The 25260-nt window shown below is 40.0% G+C and overlaps 1 protein-coding gene across 5 annotated transcripts in view; it reads left to right on the top strand.

Moving 5' to 3' along the window:
• Positions 1 to 368: 368 nt before the first annotated feature.
• Positions 369 to 25260, top strand: part of INSC (INSC spindle orientation adaptor protein) — a 128152-nt gene continuing 103260 nt past the window's right edge. Inside the window, exons 1-2 of one of the 5 annotated variants that reach the window (XM_035328677.1) lie at positions 4864 to 4960; positions 5047 to 5115. The gene's annotated coding sequence lies outside the window, so the exon portion shown is untranslated. Of the gene's footprint in view, positions 521 to 790; positions 850 to 4863; positions 4961 to 5046; positions 5116 to 23873; positions 23885 to 25260 lie in introns of those variants that run through there. The other 4 variants (XM_035328672.1, XM_035328675.1, XM_035328674.1 and 1 more) reach the window with 4 other exon arrangements.

The raw sequence follows: 25260 nt of genomic DNA, 5'->3' as shown, positions 1-25260 counted from the left end.
TTTTTTACAACTTTCTTCCAGTAAACCACATCTGGATATTTAACCTCACTGCAAGTTTTTATTGTGCTTCTGTATCGGACTGTAATGGAATGTAATTGTTATTTACCTCCAAATTTATCCAGTTCCTCTTTTGTGGATAGTCATACTTTTAACAGGGTCTTTAATTACATTCCTCTACTAGCTGACCACTACAAAAATTGAAATCCTCACCACAGATCTGTAAAAATGTTTCCACTTGCAGTGGGAGACAAAAATAGAATAATTCCATGTCTTTTTGGACGGATGCCTAGCTGAAACTATGCAGGGTTTGACTGACAAGAGGATGTAGTCTTTGCTGAGAGCACTTTCTTTAAGGTCCTTTTAGTCTTCAGGAATATTTAAGTAGATGAATGAAGAGAGGATTTATGCTAGTTTCCCTTCATTTTTGTTAACTTTGCCTGCTTTTTTTTTTGCAACTTTTGTCTTCTGCAACTAAATCTTTTCAGCTCATCGGGTTTACTGAATATATAATCACAAGCTGGTAAGTAGTAACTTCAGGAGTTTTGATTTCAAATGGCACTCTATTCTTTTGTGTACAGCTGTGCTAGAAGAATAAACCCCTTTGTGTGACTGAGTATAAGTAGAATTATTTAAATGCACAGTATTTGCCAGGGTTATGACTGTAAAATATAGTCTTTCAGTGGTGAATAAATATGGTTAACACATAGCTCAGCCTGCGAATGCAGCGGAGAGACTTTACTTGAGTAAGTTCAGAATTATTTTGCATCCGAGTGTGCTCTCCCCACAGGGCAGCACAGCGCATTATCCATTTCCTGGGGAGTGTGGATGGGAGCTTACAAAGCACAGCAGGTAATTGGCTGCTTCAGCTGAAAAAGCAGAAGAAACATATTTGTCGGTGTATACAGAAGGAAAATGAGAACAAATGGTAATTATTGTTGGGTGATAGTATTTGTCCATAGTCTTCTGATTTGTCTGTGAGATTAGATCCATACTGACACTCTGCAAGAGCAGTGAGTGTGCAAATGTGGTGTTTAGGCAGCTGAGCAACTTTTTCTGTCAATGCATTTTGAAATGGAATTTTTCTATGCTTCAAATCTGAAAAAGGAGGTGAATGTCTAGTGATAACATACTTTTTCAGAATGCTTCCTTCTGCTGTTCAGGACTTGTGTTTCAGTATCTTTGGATAAATTTCTATCTCACTACTTTATTTTGAACCCTATCTTCATCTTATGTAAGCGGTCCTATCTCTGAAGTCAGTGGAAAATGATCATAGCTCAACCCTTAGGCACTTATTTCTGTATTCCTAAAACTTGCTTATACTGATGCAAATATTTCCTCTTGGAAAGGGAAAGCTGTTACTGGGATAGATACTTTTTCTTGGTTGCACATCTGGCAATTTCTACAGACTGACTGAAAAAAAGCTGTAATGGTATATCTGTGCTTTTTGTTTAAAGTGGTTCACAGGCAGATGGAGTATGGAAGTATGTTGGCACTGTAAAGACAGTTGTACCAGGTTCCTCCTAAAATAGGGCCATTTTCATGAAAATATTTGTATTTCCTGCTTTTTCTTTCCCTCTGCTCTTTACCTAAGTGAAGCATGTGGTTTAAAGTCAAGTCTGATAGATGCTAGAATAAGATAAAATCTATTTTAATTTTCAGAATATAAGTACACTGGCTAGCAACAACCATATTCGGGGTTTTATAATTTGAAGATGTGTGCATATGGGTGAATATGTGTGATGGGTATCACTGGAATTGGCTGACACAGAAGTATAATATTCACTCAAAAAATCTTTGCAGTTTCGTGTTGCAGTACTCTAGTCCTTTGACAGTTTGGCTTTAATTTTCTTGTTGAAAATCCGACCAACAAACCTGCACACTGCGTTGGAGCTTGAAATTGTGCTGCACCTCTAGGAGGTGACAAAAATTAAGTATTTTATGAATTTGGTAGATCTGTGTGATTGTATGTAAGGAGGATACTTGGAAGGCTGAAAAACTGATCACACATTTTGAACACTTTACTGTCCTCAGTAGTTTGTTTCCTCCTCTTCGGTAAAGATGAAATCAAAAATTTTTTTTTTTTTTTTTTTTTTTTTTATACACTCATAGTCTTTGGGGTGGCTTTAATTCTCCAGTGGTGTCATACAAGGTAAACTGTGTAATAAAGCATTGAAGGAAATGGGGTTAAGACATACAATATCTAATGAAGAATATTACTATTTATTGGCAGTCACTTTTTGGCTGACATATTTTTTTTTTTCATTTTCCAAAAGCCACAGGACACAGACATTGCTCTTGTTCTCTTTACAACCATCACTCCATTGTGTGCTATTGTGTTTGTTCATTTTTCACCTTTTTGTTTAGGTTTTTGAATTCCAAATACTTCATGTGTCATTTCTGGCAGAAACAGTGATGAAAGAGGAAATACCATAGGCCTGAATAAAAGTGCTGGAGAGGCACATACAGGAGGGTGCAGCCACAGAAAGCTTTTTTTTTTTTTTTTTTCTTTTTTTCTTTTTTTCTTTTTTTTCTTCCCCATGCGTTACATACCAGTCTTCGTACTGAATGAATGAACACAGAAAAAAGCATGTATTTTTCTTGGGCCCAGAAAGCAAATGTGGTCTAGGAGTGCAAGGTTTACTACCAGTGCAAACAGCTAGACTAGTGGGAGCAACCACGTGCCAACTTTCTTTCGCCTCCTGTGTACCTGGCCCAATTAACTCATTCTTCATTCCCCAGTCACCTCCCCAGGTGGCAATCCGGTCTTAACGGGCTATAAAATGGGTGGCACTGGTCCATATGGGGATACCCTGTGCTGTAGGGGGTCGTAGCCCTTTACAGGGTTCCCTAACAGTGTCCTAGGTGGTGGTGCTATCTAAAAGGAAACTCAGCTGGTGAGTACCTGTGCTGTCTTCCTGACTGCTGGACGAGTCTCTCTGAACTACGTAGGTCATCAGGATGCAGGTGGGCTGGTGAAAGATGCCCATGCTGCAGATGTGAGAGTCAAAAAAAGAAAGGCCTGGGAAAGCCTGAACTCCTCTCCTGCAGGTGAAGCTCTGCAGGGAGGGAAAGCACCTCGTGCTGGGTCCCAGGCACAGGGACAAGGACATCTGCAAGATGTGGGGTAGACCAATACTTTAAAATATATTGAAAACACTTTAGTCAGCTTGTGACCTTTAAAAAAGATTAGAGCTAGAGCTAGTTATTAGTTCATATCTGTCTCAGCCTGCTTATTTGAATAGGTCCTCTGTGTTACGTGTGAATGGTATGCAAGCAGCTTTCTTCTACAGTATTTCATAGAAATTTAGAGCTAATTCAAGTTTGATCACGTATACCTGCTCCTCAGGATCTTTGATGGAGATGTGGTCAAGCTTAGGATATTATCCAGAGTGTCAGGATTGAAACTACAGTAGAAAAGATGAAAAGATGTGGGACTCCGCAAAACTTCACAACTATGCCAAATTTCTCAGATCTCATCTTTCTGATGTGCGTGTTTCTGAGTGTACCTTAGACACCCAGGCACTCCTGTACTGATCTCATTAGCATAATAAAGTGGTGTTGCCAAACAAAAAAGTGATAGTCTGGCAAACCACCTCAAATCTGCTAGGACTGGTTTGAAAGCTGGATTTCTGATTCTTATTTTGCTGGGGCAGTTGTGACACATGGGGATAATACACCTGCCCTATGTCACTCTTTGTTAATTAACCAAATTACCTGGGTGAAAACAGATGGTCTCTTGGCTAAACTTTTAATTCACCTGGAGCAGCGAAGCTCTGCCAAGTACAGCCAGAGCACACGTTCAGCTCCCTCCAGCCAGCCGTGCGTGCCTTGTGGGGGAGTTAAAACTCACTGAGAGCAAGGCTACATTTGTCTTATTATTTATTTAAAAAGCATTAATTATCCTTCTCATATATGTAAAAAGCGATGCGTGATGCCTAAGCACAACTACTATAGGTGTTGCCTTTGGTGCTGTGTAAGTCAGGCAGGGACATGGCACCAAAGCATCCATTCATGGTTTCCTTCCTGCAGGTGAGAGCTGGTGGCTAGAAAGGAGACAGGTCTAAAAAAAAATAAATTCAGAAATTGGCTTGGAGGCATTTCTAGAGAAAAGAGCATTTTGCAGCTGCTGTATTTCCAACCAGAGGGGGCCCTGTAAGTAACAGCTTTTTTGTTAGCTAATTTCTGTCCTTAAGAGGAAGCCAATTCCTTCCTCTCTTCATTTAATTCCCTTGCTGCTTTGACCTTCACCTGTGTGACTTGCTTACTGAAATCCTCTCGGGAGGATCAGTGTCAGCTCTAATAAGCTGGCTGTCACTTTACACCAAACAGAAAGTAAATGTTTCATTTGTTAAATGGGCCAGTGGAAAACATCGCCTTTATCTACCATCTTCGGTTTCCTTCTGGGGGAAAGGGTTTTACTTTTATGTGACTGAAAGTGCATAAAATGGATTTGACGCTACAGATTTAAGTGTCTTGAATGAAAACTGTTATGTAAGGCTTTTCCCTCTTTTTTTTTTTTTTAAATTTATTGTTGTACTGAAATATGATGGGAGTTACAGCACAGGGCCTGGTCGCAATGAATTTTCTTGCATTTCTGTTAAGATAAGGGATAGTCTATATAAGGAATATGTTGGAAATTTCTCTTTTTTTTTTTTTTTATTTTTTATACACAGGGTATAGTACTGCTTCTTGTTGGGAGTTTTGCCATCAACTTGCTTGCAAACAAGACAGCTTTTCTCTGCCATAGTTTCTGTTGTGTTTATTTATTGCTCCCCTCCCACTGCTGTTTGTGCTTATGAGCACAACCTGTGCTTCTCTACCACCTTGTACAGGTGGGTTAGTTTTACACCAATCAGCTTGGAAAGTGTTTGAAAGTGGGTTTGGAGGAAGGTGCCCTTCTTTGTGCCTTTTGTGCAGAAGTTGTTACTTGGGGTTTGAATTGAGCTGCTTATGGTACACAGTTTTTAAACAGAGTTTGAGAAGCGTGAAATCAGTACCCATCGCTGACCAGCTGCCTCTGTGGAGAGCAATTTAAGAGAGCAAAAGAAGGCATTGGCTTTGGTGTGTGGGAGGAAGGGTACATCTTTTTCTTGTGAACCTGAACCTGGAGGATGTGTAAGTACAGATGCTTCTGTTGCTGTGATTTTTTTTTTTTTTTTTTTTAAAGCTGAAACCAACCCCATATGTGGAGTTAGAATAGATACCAAATGTGTCTGCAAGGGCTGTGTGCGCCATCACTCTCTGGCTTTGCAGGGAGGCTGCGATGACAGCCCTCTCACACAGTAAGGCCCCTTGGGGACGTTCTTGCTGGCACTTGGTGCTTGGCTCTTGGGTCAGCTGAGGCTTCTTGTTTGGTGTGGCTCGGGGGTGTCTCTGCAGCAGTACTTCTTTTCCTCCTCGCCATGCCCAATCCCCTGTGAAATCTTCAAACCTCTCTTGAGTCACCGCTGTATGGTAGGAGCCTTTGCTAGCAGAGGCCCAGGGTTGGCAAGTCGCTTACAGGAGGCTGCTCTAGCTTTATGCTGGGGATCAGCCTTTCATCTTGCTGGCTGCAGCAGCGGGGTGGGCAGCTCTTTTAGTTGTTCCTCTGGGCATTTAATTTGTCCTCATCTTGTGGTCTGCACAGGCTGGGGACTCAGGGCTGAAGTCCCCCTTAATTAGCCCCACAGTTTATGTGCTAGAATAGGTATTTGCAGTAACAGAAATCTCTAAAATATTGATTCAAGATATTTATTTTTAAATCTAGTTAAGTCTCCAGTAAAGTGTCCATCAGTTTGAGCTTGGAAACCACGTGTCTATGATGGGATATGTCTCTCTTCTATGTGACTGTCTCTCAGTGGGTCAGGAAAGGCCTTAAAAACATAAAGCACAGAATCTTTCTGCGTTCAGGCCTGTTCAGCACTGGAATTTACCATAATGACCAAGGAATACTTGTTTTTCTTTTTTGTTGCTTTGATATTTGTAGAACCACAGAATGGTTTGGGTTGGAAGGGACCTTAAAACTCACCCAGTTCCACCCCCCTGCCACAGTCAGGGACACCTCCCACCAGGCCAAGCTGCCACCAGTCCTATCCAGTCTGGCCTTGAACACCTCCAGTATCTCATCCACAGCTTCAGCTGTGGATCACATCCACAGCTTCTCTGGGCAACCTGTTCCAGGGCCTCACAAAAGAAATTTGCCAGGTTTTGTGTTGGATTTCTGCTTGGCTGTATCTGATGGATATCTTTCCAAGCCTGTGACTCACATAGATTGGTGAATCTGATACTTATTAGTGTTTTTTTTTTTTTTTTTTTTTTTTTTTTGTTCATTTAAAACTTAAATGAAAAATAAATAAATAAAAATCCAGAGTCAGAGAGTCATTTAAAAACAAACAAAAAAAACTAACAAGCAAACACCAAATCTTCTGGCCATGACTGAACTATACCCTACACAAAGTACTCTGCGGCCCCTAAGCTGCATGGCTTTGAATAGGTGACTTTTTCAACAACAGGTCAAATCTGCGGCTTGTCAAGAAAACAGCCCTGTAGTGCCCGGAGTAATAGTTCATTTAATCCAATGCTCGAGAGAGAAGCCATGGTAATGGGCCAAAATTCTACATAACAGAAAAATGAATAGTTAATTTTTCAAGAAATCTAGAACTGAATTTATTCAGATACGTGTGCGTATTTAAGACTCCACAAACATACAGAAAACAAAAAACAGTTAACCAGCCTGTAAAATATTTAAGCAATAACTATCTTTTAGCTTATATTACTCCCAAGTTAACCTATGGGAAACCTAGGAGATTCTCTTATGGTTTGACCACATCACGTGGAAGTTAATTGGTAGACGTGGTATTATGTTTGCTGTTATGTTTGCAAGTAAGTAACTTGAAATTCAAAAGATAGATTGAATTTTATCAGAGATAAAAGTTTAAACTATGTCATTTCCCATGGATGTTAACATAGCTGCTATTTAGGAAAATGCAGTTTTCCCTCCTATTGGTGCAAGGCACCTGTATGAGATTTTGAAAAGTTTATTCTGTGTGTTCCAAGAATACAGAAACTGGGTAACTGAATGCTTGTTATCATTTCAACCAATTATGATTTACAAACTTAAACTCCTCTTTAACTATATATTTACTTGGTGCCTTCTGTGACAGTCTGTGCTAGGGCAGGAAGCCAAAGCATCATATGGCACATATTTACATATAGTAAGTCCATTGCAGAAGTTTGTCCTAGATATAAGGATTTAATGTCTTACAGTCTCCATATATGAAATATATATTTTTAAGCTATCATCTTTAGCACTCTGATCTAGATCTGGGTTTACGGCCCTATTTGGGACATGACCAAAATACCTCAGAGGAGCAGATGTAGAACATCAGCAGACCCAGTCTGTCTGTATCTCATTTAAAACGTTTGCAACTTTCTTGACAGAATACTACCTTATTCTCATCATTCAAACTAGGCTTTTTACGATCAGTTGTGAGAAAGCTTTCCTGGCTGGAGAAGTGCTTTTCTCTTCTCCATGTGTTGAGGATTAAGTTGTTTAGAAACTTTGACTGCATTTCCTTCCCCCTGCTTTGTTCATTGGAAATGAGATGTCAGTAGGCACCCAGAGCACTCGCTAAATGTGACGGTACAAATTGTACTGTTGCAGCAGTGCCACCTGCACAAAGAGGTAGGACTGCTGAGAAATTTGTCACCAAATAAAATAAACTCTACCTGGAGAGTCAACATCTGCTGATTTGGCAAAGAAATCACTGCTTACTTAATCCAAAGAATCACTTTTCTGAAACTGGAATAAATCTTAAATACATTTCTTGTTAAAATGTCCATTAAGTTTTCTTTTTTGTTGTTGTCTGCAAATGTAGAAGTAAAACTATGTCTGAAATGTAGATTTTGGAGAGAACTGTGCATGCCTTGAATCTGTTTAACTTTGAAAGTTAAACTGTTGATGTGTGGTTTTGCTTATGTACTATGTGTGAATCTACACTTGCACTTACAAGCTGCAAGTGAAGCTTTATAGCAAAGAACTAGGGATGCGAATGTGTGTTAATTCATGTTTTTCTGTGCTTTGGAAGATGGAGGTAACTTTTAACTGTTTGTTCTGCTCAGCTAGGTAGAGGTGTATATGCCTGTTTTTTTTCTTCCCTCAAAAAAAAGACATAAATGGACTCTTAAAAAAAATAAATTAAAAAGTTTGGCTCATAATTACTATGAAAGTGGAAAACCCATTCCCAAGTGTTTGTTGGGATCTCTACAGCCAGTAGAGGTGAAAGCTTGCACTGTTTTCAGTCAAACAGCAGATCCTGTAAATTCCCCAATAAGTACTTTCGAGTTGGTACTCTTCTCCTGAGTATATAAATCTGTTTTCTCCCACTAAGGCTGCAAATCTGCTTTCCCTTTCTGTCCCTGCCTATAAAATGCACCCAAGCTCCCCCTGCCCGGCAATCCTAAGAAGTGTGCAATTGAGGTGTTTGGAATAGTTATGCACAGGGAAAATCTCTGCTTATTTAATCCAAAGATCTGTCTCACATTGGATCTGTTCACCTCTAGCAAAAATAAGGATTTGCACAATTATTGTCATAATCATAGAATAGCATCATAGAATCATCTAGGTTGGAAAATACCTTCAAGACCACCAAGTCCAACCATCAACCTGACCTACTGAGTCCTGACACTAAGCAGTGCCCCTTAGTGCCACCTTCACACCTCTCTTCAACACCTCCAGGGATGGGAGACTCCACCACTTCCCTTGGCAGGCAGCCTGTTCCAATTCTTGACCGCCATCTTGGTGAAGAAATTCTTCCTGATATTCAATCTAAACCTACCCTGGCACAATTTGAGACTGTTAATAATAATCTCTCAAATTGATCATTTACATTTCTGCTGCTTCTGGGATTGTCTGTATTACTCCAGAAGGATGGGTGGAAATCTTACCACCATCTTAATTTTCATACTGAAATGAACAGGGTAAGGATTGGGTTCTGTGAAGTAGGACAGAAAGAAACACTGGTTATTGCACTGGGGACAACAATTAGAGCAAATTCCTTGTCCAAACGAAGGCCAAAGGTGCAAGGATGCTCTCTCTGTGCTACAGATTGTGTACTTTCATGCAGCACTATTGGAGAGAAGAGATGAGCTTGCTTTCCTTGTAAAAATGTAGCTGAATTAATTACTTTTAGGAAATTACTTTTTAAAAACAAACAAGCAAGCTCTATTTTAGCGATGGATAAAAATCATATCCCTTTCTAGAAACAATTTTACTTAATAAATATTAAGTATTACTTTATAAATATTATTTTGTATTTTTTTTTCCACCTGTTGCTTTTATGGGAACAGCAGACACGCACCCTCTGGTGATCAGGAGCAGCGCCGGAGCTCAGGGCCTGGTGTTCCTTCTCTGGCTGCAAGAATATGCAGAGAAATGACCTTCTGACAGGACGTGATCTGGATAATCTTGTTCAATTTAAGAATATTTTTCTCCTCTTAGTTTCTTGGGGGTTTCCATGGATAAACACGCTGTCTAGACAAAGCGCTTATAAAACGTGTATTTTTTTAGACTTCAGAAGTTATTTCATGAACACCTGGTGATTGTTTTGGGAGCTATGTCCATGGAGAGGCTGGCAATTCTGCCTAAAGGATGGACAGGATAATAGTTTGGGATTAATGAGGCTCTTTGTACCTTGAGCTCTCCTTCATGGTTTTTGCCTTTATGCTCCTGGTTGACAGCTTTTGCACCTACCGGTACATTGTATGAGATAATTTCAGCTTTTTCTTGAATCTTGTATTTTTTTTTTTGTCACAGTTAGGGAGGGGAAATAATTCATGTCAATCTTGTTGTTTGTTTCTATTTTCAGCGGAATTTTATTTGCTATGATCAAAACCTTAGCGCAAAAGCTACATCACAAAATAATAGTAAGTAAAACTTACAATAAACAAAACAAAAGCTTGTTTAGCACTGTGAATCCATGGACCGTTTGCCAAAGGCAGACTGCAGTTTAATGGGCTTTGAAAATAGAAACATTAAATTAATCAGATCTATTTCTATGGAAAATAAATGAGGTGATTCTTATCGCATGAATAAATTGTTCTGTTTTGCACCATGATTGCTTCAAGTACCATTTATGTAATCTCCTAATGAAAGACCTCTGTAACAGCCTGCACACCAGGTACGGAAACCCTCAAAATTCCCAATTCCTTTCAAAAGCAAATACAGTGTGCCAGAAAGGAGAGGTGAAAGAGGGGAAACAGTAAGCAGCTAGAACTCATTTCTTTGAGTAATAAGAACAGTGAGCTAGGCAGGGAAGAAAAGTCTTATGAAAAGATAATATGTAAAGAGTTTTTCACACTGCCTCAAGTTTTCTTTGTTGAAAGTATATTCAAGTAGTAGTTAGAGGATTTTTTTTTTTTAATTTTCTTTTATTTATTATTTTTTTCCCAATTTTAAAATACTTCCTGTTGTTCTCTCCCTTCTCCCAGCCCTGGCACCTCCAAACTGAAATTTCAGGAATGGGCATGGGGTTATCTGGCTTAAAGCAAATGAGATATGGATACTAAAGAGGGAACAATGCAGCTCATAGAATGGAACTGACCCATCACAGTGCTGTAAAAGTATTCTTGTAGCTTTCAGATTGTATTAACTCATATGTTCTATTAGTTATTAAATATACTAAATAATAGCAACTATAACTCTAGAGTTTGGAGAAATAATGAATAAAAATTTAATGTGCCAGATCAATCTGTTCATTGCTCATTATGGATTTGGTTCCTTAAACAAAGTGCCCATCGGTGCAGATGAGATCGTATCTTAAATGCCAAACAAACTCTGTAACAGATCCAGGGCTGCAAAGCAATGCTTGCCTCCCTTTGACCAGGCTGTAGGCTGGTGCTGCTTTTGGAAATAAAATTTCAAGTTGATGCCCTTTCCCTTCTTCTCAGAAAGTGCCAGCTAGCCAGAGGAAGTACAAAGGGCACAGACTGGAGTCTTGGCAGAAGGGAGACCTGTATTTTAGCTTAATCTCTGGTTCACTAGGGCTGAGCTGTTTCACAGTTTCCAGTAAAAACATCAACAACAAAAAAGTACACTTGTGACCAAGGTTTTTTTTTTTTTTTTTTAAAATTGATTGCTGTGGAGTTTAATTGCCTCAGACTGGAGCCAGCCTTTGTTCTGTCTTGCAGTTATTTAACCAGTGTGTATGATAGTTTACAATCACTGTGCAAACTATCATTTTTCCAAGTATAAAGTCACTATTTCCCAGTGCTCGTGGTGTTATCTGAGATACCACAACTATGTCCGCACTCAGAAAGAGGAAATAGCTGTGGTGCATCACATACTGTGGTGTGGGGAGTGTAGGGAAATCTGTTTTGGGGGTTGTGTGATATCTGCTTTTGTGGAGCCAAATAATCATAAGCATCTTAAGGAGAGAACTTGGTTCATTGCACATACTGTAACGACTTTCCTAGGAGGGCTTTGGATCAGCTGTTCATTTTTAAGCAACATATACATGCACGTGGGAATGTAAATATTGGTTAAATTGTTAGCAAAAATAATGCTTGGGTCACATATAGTCATAGGCATGCATGAAAACAGGATCCAGGAGTCAAGAAGGATGGGTATCTTATTCTTAGTAGGCAGTATCCACAAACACTGACGTTAAAGCAGCTGTGCAGTGAGATGTCTTCCTACGGGAAGTGCTAAACCAGCAGATTGGCGGTACCAGACCAGGAGAAACTGTGCTGTGCTGGTATTTGTTCTGGGTTGCTCTTTGGCTTTCTGGAATTTGTAGAGTAGAAACTCAAATATGTGGTATCTAAAAGCAAAGCAAGAATAAATCCCTACCTTGCCTTTTTGTCGGGGACTTGCTATTTATTCTTTCGGGCAATACGCAATCTGCATATGACACATTGCAAGTGGGAAGACAGAGGTTTCGTCATTGCCTGATCTCTGATACGCTGGGCTCCTGACAGCTTCAGTGTTGTGGAAACTGAGGGATATTTACTGATGGATTTAGATGTGTAAGATCTGCAGTAAATATAGATGCAATTTTAACATCACCTTACGCAAGAGGTTTATAAATTCTTGTGCCTTTTGACAGTGAATTACTAGGGATGTTGAAAAGTTACGGTCAACCTCTTTTGCCAAAAACTGTGGGGAAAAACTACAATGCAACCTTTTAAGTTTGACAGCTTTCTACTCTTGCAGAGATAGTCTGTCAAGCTCATTTTTTTTTTTTAATAAGAGATGAACTTTGCATAGGGATGTTGTTTAAGAGGTTGTTATGCAAATGTAGTACAAGATTACTGTTTTTTGCTCTATTTTTTAATGTTAGCAGATGCATGAAGGTATGACAATTATGTGCCTACTCTGTGATAGCTTGATACACTGGGGTGGCCAAAGACTTCTGCTTTCCTTTTTTTCTACGATGACAGAGCCTTTCACAGCTTTGGGACAGCTAGTAAACACTTGCTCCGTTCCACATAAAAGGTGGAATCAGCTGCATTTGTTGTTAAATAAGAGTGTTGATTTGGAAAATAAGTGACTAAAAGCAGCAAGGAAATCAAGTCCTGAAGCCTGGTCATGACCGCTGTGTGGCAGTCAGTCTAACTCAGGATGTCTTGTCTCCTGCTCAGTTCTTTGCAGTTCAGGACACGCCTGTCTTGGGTTTAATCTGCTTGTCCATGTCCTTGATGTTTTCATGATATGTTTATATTTCTCCTGGTCTGCTCTGGGGCTTTGCTCATGCTTGCATCTCTCATGGTGGCGTGGAAGCTGTAGTCCCTTCCCGCAGCAGCGCTGCCGCCCAGGACTTCCTCTCCCGAGGACCACACATGGTGTCTTACGTGGCTTCTGCTGTCAAATGAGGCAGCCACCCATGCCGATCTCGTAAGGGCCGGTGAGGTACTTTGTCTCGGTGGCAGTGTTAATAGTGCATTAGTGCTGTGTGCCCGCCTAATATTAATGAGAGAAAAACAGGGCTCTGTTCAAAACTTATATTTTATAATAGCTTTAGTGCTGCTTGGGAAGATCAGGGAGATTCAAATGAATTGCTCTGCAAATTCGTTTATACAGTGAATCATGTTTATATGAAAAATAGTTAAACTGGAGTGGTTTCTCAATACGTTTGTAAAAAAAAAATATGGTGGATGGGCTGTTAATAGACAAGTTATGGAAAAAATAATGAAGAGGTTGCATGGTAGGAATCTGTTTACTCAAAGTGAAGGAAGATTTAGCTCTGTAGAAATGTCTGTAATCTGTTTAATTCTCTTGGACTCTTAAAGCCTCTGTTAGAACTATCTGAAAGGTTTTATGCTCCATAAATTTATTGAGGGGTGAAAGCGCCTGGTGTATCAGTTCTACAGTAAGCTCACTTGTCTCAGAAGAGGGTTGCAGTATCAGGCAGGACAGAAACCTTCAAGGTGTTCCTAATTAAGTTGGTTACTGCCTCCTGGTACAAATACACTGTGTAAGGAATAAGCAAAGCCTCACTCTGCATCCTGCTCCCTTTAATGGAGTCTGCAGAGCAAGAGAGAGAATTACCTCTAGCCAGAGAGGTAGCTTTGCCCATTCTCATAGCCCTGTGAAAGAAGAGGCAGCTAGACAGTGGGTCGTGGCTCTATTTCAGCAGTGGCTGTGTGCCGCCCTCAGGCTCTGAGGACTGTTTTGTAGTGTTGCCCTCAAATACTGTGCAAATGGATCAAAACCACCCTGTGAATAAAGTAAAATACAAGCAAACACTGGGAGAACTTGTGAGATGTTTAGTTTTTTTCCCCCACAATAAAATATTATTCTGAAATAATAGAAGTGATAGAAGGGGCTTCCATGAGGTTGTTCGAAGGCTGAGCAGTTGACCAAACTTAAACGCAAGTCAGCTCTGCTGACAGGAACCCTTTGTTGAGGGACTTAGTGTTTTTCTTCCATTAGCACTGATCAAAATTTGTATTGGTATACTGCAGTCTGTGCTTACAGCATGGGAAAAAAAGTATTGTCAAAAGAAAGCTAAAGATAGGTACATACAGAAAGGCCTAGCACTTTTTATAGTACTGAAGTCTATTACAGCTCTACTGCAGAAGAGTAAAATCTAGAGTTTAAAGTGCTGCTAGAAATTGTAAGCAATAATAAAATTAGATCAAGTGTGAAGTACAATTTTCTTATGTTGCAGTATCAAAATAATATTCTCTGGTCCTATGAACCTTTGGTGATAAAAAGAAGTGCTTGTGCTGACAAGTCAGCAGGTCACTTGATAAATAAGGCCCACAAGTGTGGACTGTTGTATTTATTCTGGAGAGTCCTTATCACTCCTTTGGGATGTGAGCGTGGGCTGAAGTTCTCTTTGAGCATTGTTATGCTGGCTGCTGCAGCGGAAATGCCATCCCTTGTTTGAAGGGTCTGTGCCTTCCAGTGGTATGAAAGATGCTTCTTGTTGGGTGGATAAAGGAATCATAGAACGTCTCAAGTTAGAAGTGACCCACAAAGATCATCGATTTTATGTATGGTAGGGCTACACGTGGGATTTCAGCATCATGGCTGTGTAGCACATGAGCAAAAATACTGGGATGTTTCATGGATTAATGGGTTCACTGTGTTGGGAGATACCTGATCAACTGAAGGATTCCTCAACAGTTCTGTGCGTGAGATTTCAAAGTGACAGGGGAAGTATATATTCCTGCTTTACACATGGGGAATTGCCTGTGTAAAAACCCTACGGTTTTGTATTTTTCTTGCTGGGTGAAGAGGAACAGGTGTGGTAGGTTAGTACTAGAACCAGGGAGTTTTTGAGGTTCTCTCTGTCAGACAGTGGCAGATTTATTTATACTTGGGTTTTCAGGCAAGGCTCATGCTGAACTGTTTTTTAAAAATTACTTAAAGGGAGGAAGACACTTAAATACTTCCATATGCTTTTTCCTTGTAACATAGCTTCCTACTGATCATGTGAGTTGTCAGTTTTGATGTCCAAAATACATGTTTGTGCAAATAATTCCTGCATAGGACGATATTTCAGGGGATCAAAAGGCTGAATGATGAAGAGGCAGGTGCTTGTCAGCCCCTGTGCCGACACCCTGGTGTGCTGACACCTGGTTCGTGTGTTAGAACATTATCCTCCTGACAGCCGCAGAGCCATTATCGCTCCTTGCTACCAGAAGGGACAGTATCTGGAGAGATTCATTAGGGTATTGGTAAAGAAAAAGACAAAGTTTCATATAAGCAAAACAGCTTTAATCTGCTATCCCTTGTTTTTCTTTTTACTAAATGATAAACTAATTATCATCTGAATTTGAGTTGTAATATTATTGTCCTGTACTCAACTTCTTATTCACAAGATCATTGCCACTTGTGCTCTTTTTTTTTTACTGTGTGGATCTATATTGCCATTTTCAAGACCACTGTTTGCCTGTCAGCTATGTTTTTTTGTACTATTTCTTCATTGCAACACATATATGAAGACGTGGTCGTTTTGTTTCTAGTATGAAAGCAGTGGAAGTCTGTACAGCATATTGCTGTGTCTCATTCTATCATTTGAAATAGACTGCCAACTACAGTCTGTGGGTATTTAATTAGTCTAAAAAAAGTGATTTGGCCAAATTTTCCTGTCTTAGAGTTATTCAATTTAGTCTAATAGTCTTTAACTGAGAGTTATGTTCTCACAATGGAGGATAAAATAGACTGGAAGTTTTTTAACTTCTGTATAGTTTACTGATTAAATGGCAAATGAAAGGGAAGAATAGTCCTTTGCTACTTAATATTTCTTGTTTTGTAGAAGGTAACATGCAAGTCTACAGTTCAACAAGGCAGAACTTTTCTTTGTTTGACAAAGAACATGCTCAAATCACAATGAAATAAATAAAATGCCTTTAGCATATGCTCTATATCTTCCTGGCTTCCTGTTTTGCTTCAGTGACTTACGGGGCTGTGTGGGAACCAGGGGTAGAATCAGACTGGTGCTCTCAGCAGAAGACCACGTCTGTCCAGCAAAGTGCCTCGCTTCCAAATGAGCTACCAGGAGCTGCTGCTTCCCAACGGCCCTTCAGGTAGGTGTGCTGTGCAGACATTCCTAGCAGGCACTGAGAAAGGTTTCAAGTCTAAGCAGTCACAAGAAGGGGCATGTTCTTTTCAGTATTTTCTTACGGAAACTTTCTGTACGAGGTTTGTCTTTAATTTCTTCAGGAGCTATGTTGAAAGGTTAGTAACCACTTTTATTCAGTGCATTTTAATGAAAAAAACAGCAGCTGTGCCAGTTGAGTCTCAGGTGGCCCATGCTCCGTACCACAGGGTGGTTGAAAAGGTTGAAGGCAAGCACTGAAGGACAATGGAACTAATTTCAGTGAAGATTCACAAGCAGCTTAGCTGAGAAGGGCTGAGGTTGCTGGTCCTAATGTAGCAAAGCACTTAAGCAGGTGTCAGATTTTAAACCTGTGAGGTTTTTCATTTTGGTTCCTATTAACATCCTTAAGTACTTTGCTGGACTGGGATCCTGGCAGGACTGAAGCCCTGAATATTTTTGCACATTAAGCAGTGTAAGTTTAAAGCAAGAATTTCGTTGGATTTACAGCTTCTTTTCTTCGATTAAATAACACAGTTGTGTTATTTTTGTTTGCTCTTTTCCCCTAGTTTACTGTTTCTGATAGTAAGATTCCACCAAAAAAAAAAAAAACAAAAAACAAACAAAAAAACAGAAAATAATCTCCTTCCAGAGCTTTGAGGCTTTTGAAAGAGAATTGCAATCTTGTTGAATAAGTCAAACTAGAGAAGAAATTTGTTTTCTGGCCTGAAAAAAGAGGTGAGCTTGAGGGCTGCTATACTTGTATATTGTTGCTTAGCACGAAGCCAAAGATAAAGCACGTCTAGCAACAGCTGATCATCTTGCCTTTCCTTTGAAACAAAATGTGTTCAGGTAAAAACTTGCAGCTAACAGCAAACCATCATAAATGATGTATTAGTTACACTAGAAAGCGAGGGCTGTTGAGCTTGATTCTGCTTATGTTTCATGATTGTGTTACATGCCCCTCTGTCTTTGGTGATGATACCTTTCCATTTTGTAAGGTTTCTTCATGCATTCCTCAGGAATTGGGAGGCTGGATGGCAAATCCTGCATGCAATGAATTTTTCAAAAGGTGTTTATAGCATAAACTAGCTGGATTAAATGTGAGTGACTTTTCAGCATAGAAGAGCATATGGTCGTGGCTGATGGGAAGAAAGCTGAACCAAGGCTGGGAGCTGTAATGATTCAGGCAGCAGGAACTGGACTGTGCTTGCCCACTTTGCACTGTTATAGCTTGCAGACTTGCTGTTGTGTTTCTTCTAAAACAGACTTTTACAAGTTGATTGAGCGTCCCTTTTGGCCCCAGGAAGGGAGAATGCAGCAGTTCTTCACTGGAAAAGGCGATTTTTCAGGCAGAGTTGTGTTTTTTTTTTTTTTTTTTTTTTTTTTTTTTTTTTTTTTCTCCAGCTTTAGGTACACTCTCTTCCCAGCTTATGAGTCTGTCTGAGATATATGGACTTGAGCAGTTTCCAGTTCCAAAAACTGGGCTAAGGAAGAAACTAAGGAGAATATGATTACTGGAAGAATTCTACTTATATTTAAAAAACTTAGAATGATTTTTTTTAGCAACTAAATGCCGATCTTTTGCAAATGAGCACCAGTAGTGCTGTTCCTCCAGCCAGACATGTTTTTAACTTGTAATTCCCAAAGCATGCCTGATAAATCAACCCCCAGAATGTGATACTAGTTGTGTTAATTACATCATGGACCTGCCTATGATTTTGAGGTTACACAGATTTTCAAAAGGGCTGAATTGGCCCTTTCACTTCTATTCTAAAAATTCTGTTTTGGTAACAAAACATGAGCTCAGCTTTCCTTCCTTGCTTCAGCAGAAGTAAAGAGAATTTAGTCTGCTTACAGCATTACGTCAACTGCTGACCAAGGCTTTGGTTTAGTAGTATCTGATATTCCAGTGGTATCCAAAATAATGGGTAGGACACTGTTCACTAGAATGGCAAAATCAGTAGAGCCTGCTACATTGTATGAGCAAAAACTATTTGCTCGACCGATTTGAAGTCAGTTTGAGTATGTAATTATTGGATAGATGGCTGAGGCTGTACAGGTCCTGCAGATGTTCCTGAGAGAACAACTTGTGAGGACACTTACAAGCCAGCATGAAGCCTGCACAGCAGCTGCTCCTTGCCTCTGGTGATGGGAAGAAAGGAGGGAGAGAATCTGAAGGGAAGCATGTTGCCAAAGGTGCTGCATTATTTCTCATTCTCCAAATCACTGTCTCCACACGTGTTATAAGAAGAGTGGAAGGAAGTTTGAACAGATGTGGTTATACCCTGCCAGCACTGGGGGCTAGGTACACTAGCTTGAAATCATTTGCAAGGATATAGCTGATGAATATGAGGATTAATATGCGGATATGAGGCAAATGCTTTTTTACTTCTGTCCAGAAAAAGAGCATTGTTAGTTGTTGTCTTGTTAGGATCGTCAACTTTTAAATCTTAGGTAGAAACGTAAAGTTACTAAACATCAATAAAACCAAAAAACTCCTCTCATTCTCCTCTATAGTGAGCCTATCTAAATTAATTACGTGATGGTGCTCAGTGTGGCGTGCAGCTGCAATAAACCCGTGCAAGGCTAGAGCATTTATCGCTCCTCTCCTGCTCTCCTCTCTGCAGGCCCACAGCGGGCAGAAATGCACAAGGAAGTCCTTTAGTGTGAAAAAGTGGCTCACAGGGTATCTGTCTGCTTGTCTGTTAGGACAACAGACATGGATTAAAAGATATGAAAGTAAATGTCATGCCGAAGTACTAAACTGGGTTTCAATGTTGTGAAAAACAAATGGAACTTGACATCTATATTGCATTATTACGTTGGCTTCTCTGTTGTTTTTGATTCATAGCTTTGAAAACTGCTTCTAAACACAAATGCGAGCCTTTTTATGTCATGTAATCCAAAGGATCGGTTTGCTTTTAGAAGGAATGATTTCTTATTCGCTTCTTGGTTGATCTGATTGCTTTTAATTTTTGTAGCTGTAAACATGGTTGTAATTGCTGCAAAACGAGGTGATCGCCGGCGCCAAGATCCCAGTCTTTGACTGGAAGCGAACGTTGCCTTTCTTCATAGTGATACGGATATCTGTGTTTCATTTTGTTCAGAGCAGATCATTTTAATTAGGGCAGTAATTAATGTGATGTTTTACTAATTAATTTATTAGTTGAACATTTTGCGTGATCAAAATCCTTCGTAGCAAACCACTTACAGTAACTAGTTCCTAAAAATTGTCGATGAAGTAGCAAGTCTTTAGGAAGGGCAACTAAATGTTTCTGCTTTTTGTGACATGCCTCCAAAGTCTTTTGCTTTTAAAATAATTTTTCATATGCTCTAGCTAATAGCGACAACAGAAATGAGTGTTTTCTTTACTGTCTGGTTGCTGATCATGCCTGTTTAGTTGTTACTATTAAAATAACTATGTATCCTGTATAGAACTTCAGAAGTGATAGTTTTGGCCTGTGCTCTGATCCTGCAGAAAAGCAGCTCTCCATTTGCAATTACCAGCCCCCTGCTGCAATATAACAGACCAGTGTATAGGGGGAAAAGTTCTCTGTGTAGGGAAGTGATACCCAGAGATGCTGCATTTTCTCCAGAGATGGCTCATGGCATCACATGTACTGCATATACGTCACGTATATCTCGGTCACTACCTACGTCAGGACAGGATATGAAAATTTCAGAGGAAGTACACGTTAATAAACCTGGGTCATTGCACAGTATTTTTGGATTGTAGCTCTCTATGGCAAGGGGAGTGAGCCATATTTTCATCTGGTATAAACTGGCTCTGCTCCATGATTGCCATCTCTTGCATCTTTGCTGTCCTCCAGTAAAACAGAGCCTGTTGCTTCACTCTAGGTTATGTTCCTAATAGATCTGTATTAAAACATCATATTTAGTTTCAGAAAAGTCATTTTCCAATTCAGATGTCAGAGATGTTCTTTGTTAGCCTGGAAGCCATATATATTTGACACAGAGAATCAGTGTACATAAAATTTAGAAAAGAATTCTGATGCTTTTTGCTATGTTTTCTTTATTTGAAAACCTGATCCTTTGAATCTGTGTGATTCCTTGAAATATCTTGTTCTTCAAGATTTGCTTCACAAGATCTTCTTTCATTTGGAGAAAAAACATGTTGGAAAACTTGTTCACTGGAACTGAAAGACCTGGTGATCGTCAGCTGTTTTAAGATTACAGCTGAATTTCCAATGGCAGATGAAACAAGCATAAAATATATATACGTTAATTTTGGCGTTATCAGAGAGCTGCCAGGAGAAAATACAAAAATATTGTTGGGAGTGATCTTTGAGGGCTGCCTAGGTTCCATAATTTGCCAAGCATTGCAGTTGACAAAGCAAACCTATTCAAAGAGGCAAGCGCAGGAAGAATTAAAACTAGGTCAACTTGTACTCAAAGATTAGGATCTGAGTAACTTGCAAATGCTGACTTTGTTCACAAAAAGGAGCTATACTGCCAAGCATACACTGCTTGTGGGATTTAAGCATGTCTTTCCCAAATGCAAGGGAGTTTGAATGCATTGATTGTGCCCATAGTGGATCTTTGGATTTTTTTTCCCAGACTCCTGTTTGTTACAGGCCAGGTGCGATGTTTCAGGATGGGTGGCTGGTTGCTTTTTGTAGGCAGTATTTATTATGTGTCAAAAAAATCATTCTGCTACAGTGTGATGGAGCAAGCAGCTGCAATGCTTGACGTCAATCCATGCAACACATCGACGGCAGACTGAAACACGCTTTTGGTTCTTAGACTTGTCTTTACCAGTTTAATGCATTGATCTGTAAACTGTTAAGGTAGGCAAAGGCCTGCTCCTGAGAGACTGTATCTCAGTCCAGGGCAAGATGAGGACTGGGGTTACAGTCTTCTTTAAAAGCCCCGCAGTATTTAATGCCAGTCTTTGTCTTGGAGCCTGAAGAGTTTACATATTTTGTAATTGCTGTTTGTAAACTTAGTACTGAGATTGCAAAATAAAAACCAAGCCTGTCCCTTGCCTGCTGGAGCAGGCTTCATTTTTGCCTCATGCTCAGCTGTTTAGAACAGAAAGAAAATGGAGGCAGAAAAATGCCCAGTCTGTGCTGCATAGAAAGATCTGAATAGCTGAGATGCTATTTCCCATACTGAGAAAATAAAGACAGAAGGCAAACTCGAAAAAAAAATTTCCCAGTGCATTTTTTGTATTCGATTTCCTGTCTCTTAAGAAACATACTTACCTTTAATTTCTTTTGGTCCTTTTTCTATCCCTTGTGGTCTCTCCTCTCCCCTCTCCCTCACTCTTACAGATACTCTGCCAAATCTAGAGCAACATTAAAAATATATATATACTAACTGTGTCTATACTGAGGAAGTGGTTTCCTTAGAAATAGCAACCATATGAAAGCTATAAATGCTGATACCAAAACTATAGCTGAATATACGGATGTGGGCCCTGGAAAAAAGGGAAATGGGATCTGTTTGCTAGCTAAAAGGAAAATCTTGTTGCTGCATAGGATTTTTGCCAAATCACAGCTGAACTAAGATTACTTTAGGTGTGTGGTGTGGCTGTTTTTTTTTTTTTCCCCTTCTTACTTTCTCCTTAAGGTGCTCACAGAAATCTGCATATGGATGAAAGAAAGTCTGATTTGTTTTCCTATTTTCATGGAGTCATTACTGTAAGGTTGGGTGTATGCCTGGTGATGGGGTTTGACAGCTTGAAGAGGTCACAATTGTGAGGAGCAATTGTGGGCAGAAGAGAGGGGGTGAGAAGCCAGGAGATTGAGGAGTGTTGGTACACCCAGGGCTCCATCCCCCGTCTTCTCCAAGTGCCCATGCTAACCAGCAAAGCTTCCTGCTACCCCTGGGTTACATGGCCAATTTAATAAAAATTCAGCATTGAATCTCACCCTGACAAAATGTCATTGGTGATCGTGAGGTCAGCACATGCTTGGAGCTGGATTTCTCTCAAAATGTTACACCATGGCCATACTACACAGAGCTGTTGGATACTGATTTATAGCAAGTGAGGTGTAGAGATTTCTGCATCTTTCAAGCAACAGAGCCCCCCCTAGTTTGTCTAAAGCACCACGTTAATCTTGCATCTCAGCTTCAGAACAGCATCTGCAGGGCCATGATGACTGATGTTTGGAAGATAGATTTGTCGGTGTCAGCTTGGAGCTCTCCCATGCCTAGCATTGTACGGCATCACCCTGCTGATAGATGGCTTTGGGGATAAATATCTCTAGGTTGATTTTGAACTAGAAAGAGATTTGCCTTAGCAGTGCTGATATTTTTCTACCTTATAAGATATAAAGGTCCCAATATTCATATGCACTTTTTTTTTTTCCTGCTGGGACCTGCACTTGGATGCAAGTTACAAAATCAGTTAATCAATAGACTTTCTTTAATGGAAAAAAATAAAAATAAAATAATAAAAAAAAAAAAACAGGAATGAATATGCAGCAGTCATAAAAATGCTCTGGAGATTGCCCTTTAATGGGGATGAAATAGAAAGCAGAAATGATTAGAATTCCAGAAAACAGGGTATTCATTTATTTATAGGCATTTGAGTCTTTATATGCAAGATTTTGTAACTTCTCAAAATATACTTGATTTTAAGCACTTCTGGAAAAATCATTAAATGAAGAAAAGTTAGGAGGATTAAAAGACAAAAAGCCAAATTATCTTGTTGATTTTCCAGAGAAAAATGTAGCCAACATGGATTGTCTGGTTGCAGGACATATGAATAACATGTAACAGCACTGTGCCTGAAATGTGTTCTCATCATTGCTGAAGCTCCAGGGATTTACTGTCTCCAACAGACTGACACACAAAGCTAGAAGCTTAGGGTGTAAGGAGGCTTTTTTGTGTCACATCTTTTGCTTGTTTTTCAAACCAAATCACGGTCCCTTTCAATGCACGTGCCTCTCTAGAGTAAATGCTTCTTTCCTATCTTTTCTCATATCCTTTGAGACTGCTCTTGCTTCTCTCCTCCCATTTCTATCTCCAAAGTATAAGACTGCAGAGAGCATTCATAAGACTTGTGAGGAGAAAGGTGATTTCTGGTTGTTGAGGAAAAAAATATTAATAAATAAATGCTAGTGTTCCACTTCTACAGACATATTAAAAAGCTGCTGCAATTGTGGGAGACCTGGAAAGCCTCAGGGAGTGGTTCTGCTTTGTGGTTGGTGCTGTAAAAAATGTTCTGTGTATAATTTATTTAAACATGTATGCATTATGAAATTAGGGAGAGGGGCCATTACAAGACACTATACTCAGTACCTCATATGGAAATGTTATCTGTTCCTTTTTTTTAATCTAAGTATTACCATAGCTAGAAAATGATGTCAAAGATCTTCAGAAAACACCCTCAAAACAAACCAAATTTGATGTTACGGGAGCAGGGCTGGGGGCACTAATCATTCTGCCATATTGTAGCTGATGAGTGCTCCTGGACCCTGATGTCTGTTAATTGCAATATGAGTGAGAGTGCAGTGCACTTGCATAAGGCGGAGGAGAGAAGCCGTACGGTATTTTGATATAACTGCACTGTGTTCTGCCTCTTAGTAAGGCATGTCTGAGCGTTCTGGAAGTACTGGTTGTGAATCAAGTCTGTCTGGAGCAGTTAACGTGCTTGTTCTGGAGAAATTTCTGAATGTCAGGGATGGCAGGGACTGGCTGTAAGTGAGGATGAGGGCATGGAAGCTGTAAGTCCCTGTGCCTAAACGTTCCTCCCTGTGCCATCTAAAAGGAGGTGATGTCAAGTGACATCCTGGGCCAAGTCCTTCCTTCCAATTGATGCTCTTATTTTCTTGGCAGCCATACCAGCCACGTTCTCAAGCCAGCCTGGCCGCACTGGTGCAGCTGGAGTGAGTGGCCTGCTGAGCTGTGCCACCAACACCTGCACGGGCACCCAGCACAGCCCATCACAGCTTGGTCCCAGGGAGGGACCTCTGTGAAGAGCCAGGGAAAAAGAGGTGCAGCACTGGCTCCTCCAGCCTCCTCCACTTCAGTGTCTTCTAGCTTTGGTTACTCTAAGCAGCCTGTGCTAAACAACTGTTCAGAAATATGTATACTACTTTGTATGCACAATATTTCATTTTAAATACTGCTCAGAGAGATTATGATGGGTAGCACCTTTATTGGCAAGGTACCTTGAATGTCTCAGTTGCTCTGGACTTTCCTGTTTGGCTATCTGGGGGATTTCAGAACTACAGAAATACAAATGTTAATTATTTAGTGAAGAGAGCTCCACTTTAGTGAATTAAACTATTAAAAACGTGGATTCAAATTCACACTATTCTTTTTTTTTTTTTTTTTTTTTTTTTTCCCATCTGAAATTATTAGCTTTGGCTTGCTGGGTGATTTCAAGGGCAATGTTAAGTGTTTTCACTATCCTGAACTTCTTACTAGATGAAGACCTTAGCTTGCAATCTGGTTTAACTCAGTGCCTTTCAGGCAGGTAATTTTTCAGCCGAAAGTAACTGTGGAACTTCTCAGAGGATCATTGCATGCCTGCATACAAGAATGCAAGTCTGAGCCACTTGCTTGTGCATCAGGGGGATGTTAGCAGGTATCAGTATGTTTAGTCTGAGAGCAGGAGGGAGAACAAGGAAGACATTGTGTGAAGAGGTACAGGTAAAGCCGAGAGCCACTATAGAGGCTGAAACACTGCAGTGCTCCTTGCTAAGGTCTAGCATTATTATTAGTATTACTTGTATTATAATATCCTCTAAAAAGTATTTCAAATAGAGGGAGTTTCTGCAAGTAATAATGGAGTAGCCTGTCTGGTAACAATTGTCATGGCATCTGTCATTTAGAGATACTGTAGATCTGGACCAATATTTGATAGATATATTTGGTTCTTGTGGAGCTAGGACTTAAATCCTTCATAAGAGGGGAAGGTAGCTAGCAAAATAAGAACCAAACTGCAGAAAATTGCCCCTGGAGTGACTGAAATGCAGACCCTCCTTAGGAATTCAGGAGCTGTGTGTTGGAGGTCTGTACAAAATGGCCAGCGCTTTTGCATATGTGGGCACCAAATCTTGGTTAACACCCCAGGCAGTCTAGCGGCAGCGAGCTGGTCTTCTGATGAAGCCCATCGCTACAAACAGCTGGCCTCGAATCCCTGCTCATGCAAGTGCATGAATACATGTGAAGAGTAGGAAGGGTTTCATTGTGCCAGCAGCTTGAGAGGAGGTGAAATAAAGGAAAACTGATTAGTCCATTCTGTAGCCTTTCAAAT

This window comes from Oxyura jamaicensis, chromosome 5, assembly GCF_011077185.1.
Source record: "Oxyura jamaicensis isolate SHBP4307 breed ruddy duck chromosome 5, BPBGC_Ojam_1.0, whole genome shotgun sequence".
In the NCBI taxonomy this organism is placed as follows: domain Eukaryota; kingdom Metazoa; phylum Chordata; class Aves; order Anseriformes; family Anatidae; genus Oxyura; species Oxyura jamaicensis.
This window is presented reverse-complemented; position numbering and strand designations above follow the sequence as displayed.